The sequence below is a fragment of the Pseudophryne corroboree genome, chromosome 5 (genome assembly GCF_028390025.1).
Source record: "Pseudophryne corroboree isolate aPseCor3 chromosome 5, aPseCor3.hap2, whole genome shotgun sequence".
NCBI classification, from domain to species: domain Eukaryota; kingdom Metazoa; phylum Chordata; class Amphibia; order Anura; family Myobatrachidae; genus Pseudophryne; species Pseudophryne corroboree.
The window spans coordinates 510,112,458-510,117,610 of NC_086448.1; the positions used below are offsets into that span (position 1 = coordinate 510,112,458).

General features: G+C 40.0%; 1 protein-coding gene across 1 annotated transcript in view; it reads left to right on the plus strand.

The window, feature by feature from the left end:
* Positions 1–3,706, plus strand: part of RIPK1 (receptor interacting serine/threonine kinase 1) — a 266,027-nt gene extending 262,321 nt beyond the window's left edge. Inside the window, exon 13 of the mRNA XM_063923061.1 lies at positions 1–3,706. This exon is cut by the window's left edge and continues 464 nt beyond it. The gene's annotated coding sequence lies outside the window, so the exon portion shown is untranslated.
* Positions 3,707–5,153: the final 1,447 nt, after the last annotated feature.

The window sequence follows — 5,153 nt, forward strand, 5'->3', positions numbered from 1 at the left end:
AACTATTAATCAGGAAACAACACATCAGTTTACATCATTGCTCTGAATGTGCAGTCTTATTCTATCACATGAATTCCTTTCTTGAGCTGAATATTTACCAAGCAATAGCTAGTGCAGCAGTCTAGTGTAAGTAGCACTCGTGACTGTTTTGAGTGGCACCCAATGGGTCAATCCCTCTATGCTCCCAACCATGGTCTACCTCCTTCCCTCACAAAGGAGACCTATTGAGCACACGAGCCTCTCTCCTAACAGGAGAACCGAAGCATTACCTGCATATGCAGTGAAGCCTGGTCTTCTGGTGAGTGAACCCTGCCGGAGTTAGTCCTGCTCACAGTCAAATAACAGCACAAGACTCCGATGCCTTCATCTCCTGGCTACAATTAACCAACATAACCTGCGCGAACTAGTTCCAAAAGTGGATGAACAGGCAAACGACTACATTTTTAGAATCCATCTATTACTTTTTGTAAATGTTTGAGTATGTAGTTATGGTGATGGCACTCTGGAAATGTATTTGGCTAGTAATGTCCAACTAGTGGCACCCAAAGAAAAAAAATGTTGTCTACCCACGATCTAGAGAGCGCTCTCTTTGCAGTACATAGAATTGCTATATGCTTGGGAAAAAAGACATTTTGATCATTGACCTATTTATAAACTAATAATTCAGGTTTTTCATGCTGCACTTTAAGTGAGTGCTGATTTACATTGTGTATACACACAGGGATTTCAAAGCACTGCAAGACTTGGATTCATTCCTCATAATTGGATCCTTCGTTCTTACTTTACTCCACTTCATGAGGAGATGTAAATTTCATAAAAATGTATTTTTAAAGTATATATAGGTTATAGTTTGAGTTCTGTAAATGAACTTGAAGACGCAGGGCCATTTTTACTGAAAAATGCGAACTACAACTGGGATATGTGCAGGCTTAGCATATTGGCTATATTTCTTTACTTCACTATTAATTGACATATTACAGGTTGAGTATCCCATATCCAAATATTCCGAAATACGGAATATTCCGAAATACGGACTTTTTTGAGTGAGATTGAGATAGTGAAACCTTTGTTTTTTGATGGCTCAATGTACACAAACTTTGTTTAATACACAAAGTTATTAAAAATATCGTATTAATGACCTTCAGGCTGTGTGTATAAGGTGTATATGAAACTTAATTGAATTGTGTGAATGTAGACACACTTTGTTTAATGCACAAAGTTAAAAAAAATATTGGCTAAAATTACCTTCAGGCTGTGTGTATAAGGTGTATATGTAACATAAATGCATTCTGTGCTTAGATTTAGGTCCCATCACCATGATATCTCATTATGGTATGCAATTATTCCAAAATACGGAAAAATCCCATATCCAAAATACCTCTGGTCCCAAGCATTTTGGATAAGGGAGACTCAACCTGTAATTAATAGTAAGCATAAAGAATAGTGCATTGTGTTTTAATACTTTATGTTGCCAAGTAAATGGGGTCTTCCTCTCCAGAATATTATGTTTTTCAGATTTTGTATTAAAAACAGGAATAGTATAAATACATAATTTCAGTAATTATGGTGCACTTACATTAGTTACAAAAGTATAAAGCATTAAAATATGTTTTATAGCAAGTGAGAATTAACAATTTGAAAGTATTTGTTTTATGAAACTAATGAACCACATGTTTTACAATTGTAACTATTAGCTGTGGAAAGCTCATTCAATCTCAAATGTATGCTGAGGTTAGGAACAAGGGACAGAAGTACTAATTAACAATTACCAATGTTGTAATGGAAATTCTTCAAGCTTTTCAAAATAATTCAGCGTTACTAGATGTAGAGTAGCATGCATAGGTTTATCTGATATTCCTTGCTTTAATTATGTACTCATGAATTACACAGCATACTAACATAGGGGTAGATGTATGACTAGGTGCTATGGGGTCTTCTTGTAACTGTGCATGCTATGTGCAGCAGTTACCATTTCTCTTGCATGTATTAACATGGGGTTTTGTCTTAAATGATAGAGGCGCTATGTGCCCCTGTCGTTATCGGTGCTGCTATTTTTAAGATAGCGTACCAATGTGCCAGCCAATGTATGAACGGTCAGTGGCACTGACCGTTCCGACAACTGCAGCTATTGATTTAAACAACTATAGCTGTCGTAGCCCGTTGCACAGCCCTGTCACTGGCTGCCGGCTACGACAACCAGAGCTTTTATTTCAATACAACTGCGGGTGCTGCTGGGGGATTTCTGACCAGCACTCCGGAAGGCAGGTACTTTAACACCCTCCCTCTTAGGCAAAGGTAGCTAATAATACATCCTGCCATTGCAGGGACCTGTTTTGCCACGCTAAATGGGTGAAGCAGGTCCTTCCAAATAACTTACCCAAATTATTATGTTATGCCTGGGAGCACCCCCCCCCCCCCCCCCTCCCCCCAAAAAAAAAAAAAATTACTCAGTCGCACATTGTACTTCCATTGCATTGGATAAGAACCATTTTACCAGTTCCCAGCTTACTTGGTCACAATACTATACAATGCTGTGCTGTAGATTTACTTCAGTATGGAAACAGGATTTTTGTGATAGCAGAAATGCGTATTTAGGGGATATGTGTGTGTATATATATAATATATATATATATATATTATATATATTGTCTAAGATAGAAAATATTGTGCCACTTGCGAGTAAACCAAATTAATATCTGGTTAATATTTAAAAAAAATGTAAACTATGTGTAAACACATATATCAATATGCTGTGTAAAAACACTCCGCAATTTGTATGGGTGTCAGCTACTCCCCAAGTACACAGGGGTGGTAAGTCCCTGTAAATAGTTTTTATGGAAAAAGGGTGAATGGGGATATAAGTGACCAATGCTGTTATACTGAAATAGACTAAAAATGGAAGGATACCCAATATATAAAAAATATATATATACAATTTATTGTAACAACAGGAGTAAAAATACTAAAACGAAGTTATACAGAAAATTAATCACATCTGACATAAAAAGATTTTTTAGGAACACAGATGAGATAAAAAACGGAGCAAATATATAGATAAAAAAGTATATGAGGATAAAAAAAATATATATGGATGGCCCTTCATCGATCAGCGATTAACACAGCCATCAAAAGTGGAAAATCGGATGAACCTGTGGCTCACCACTTCGCAGTTATGAAACATGAATTGGCAACACTGAAACATATGGTGATAGACCATGTACCAAACAGCCTCAGAGGAGGTGACAGGGATAGCAAACCGTTAAAACTGGAAGCCCGCTGGATCATTACACTGGACAACCATTTGCCCAAATGGACTTAATGAACCGCTCCTGTGGAATACCTTAAGCAGTAGATAACCGTGCCTTGAAGGATTTGAGAATATTTGCTGACACCTTGGACACATGGGACATTTTATATTCTGTTCCACCATCAGTCTTCCTTACTAATTTAGTACTCCATTTCCATTCTTCCTTCCGATCCTTCAAGACCTCTCTCTGTTTCTCTGTTCACAAACTCGGTGAGGGTTCTTCAACAGAGCTCTCTTGCATGTGACAACACACTACATTTTAGCCCTATACCATGTTTTTCAATGCCCAGGGGCACAGAGTATACATGACTCCGAGTCTCTGTATCCATATAGCATTTAGTTTTGTGCAACACCCATAACCCTGTTTGTAATCATGTGGGTAATTCCAAGTTGATCGCAGCAGGAAATTTTTTAGCAGTTGGGCAAAACCATGTGCACTGCAGGGGGCAGATATAACATGTGCAGAGAGAGATAGATTTGGGTGTTGTGAGTTCAATCTGCAATCTAAATTGCAGTGTAAAAATAAAGCAGCCAGTATTTACCCTGCACAGAAACAAAATAACCCACCCAAATCTAACTCTCTCTGCAAATGTTATATCTGCCCCCCCCCCCCCCCCCTGCAGTGCACATGGTTTTGCCCAACTGCTAAAAAATTTCCTGCTGCAATCAACTTGGAATTACCCCACATATCCATAAATTAGGTTTATCATATATATTACAATATACATGTTTACATACTTCATCGATCATACAGTTTGCTGGGCATTACATTTTAATTTTGTACCAACACATATGTAAATAGATCACAACATTAAAATAGTTGATGTATGCAATATACCGTATTTTTCGGACCATAAGACGCACCTAGTTTTTAGAGTAGGAAAACTGGAAAAAAAATATTCTGACCTCTAAGAGATATTTCTGTGATTTCTCAGACTCAAGAATACAGTGCAGCCTTCTGTCAGAGCCAGCATACACAGACACACACACATATCAGAGCCAGCATACACACACACACACACACACACTGACAGTACCAGTGGTTCCCTGCGTCTCCTGAGGAGGGAGGAGGTGGGGGGGAGCGGGGGAGTCACATGACACCTGCTCTGCTGCTGAGATGTGGCCGCTCTGCTGATGACGGCGCAGCAGCAGCATCTAGGACCCGCCGCTACCCGCCGGCCGCCGCTACCCGACAGTACCAGTGGTTCCCAGCGTCTCCTGAGGAGGTGGGGGGGGAAGCGGGGGAGTTTACATGACGCCGGCTCTGCTGCCGAGATGTGGCCGCAGCAGCATCCAGGACCCGCCGCTACCCGCCGGCCGCCGCTACCCGCAAACGTCTTATTCGCTCCATAAGACGCACATACTTTCCCCCCCCACATTTTTGGGGAGAAAAAGTGCGTCTTATGGTCCGAAAAATACGGTACATTATTCTATGATCTTCTGCTGCACATTCGTTTTCATATTTTCAGCAGAGTCTGGGCGCATGCGCGGAGTGAAGCGGCATTGGTTGCCAGGGTAACAGGGTCACAGACTTCGCGTGACGTCATCTCCGTGAGCCGCCGGAAGTCCTCCGGCGTCCAGCGGGGCTGATGGCTCGAACTACGCTCCTTTCCACAATGGGGATCACTAGCTTTATAAGGTAAAAGGTTTCTTTTTTGCACTGTTCTACACCTTGACAAAGGGGCCCGAAACATCGGTTCTTTATGTGAGAATTTGAATATAAAAGCTTTTTGCATCTTTTCTAAATCCCGGAGTGCTGCTGTTCCTTTCTCCAAATGATTAATATATATATATATATATATATATATATATATATTAAAGACAAATTAATTCAAATGTTTAAACT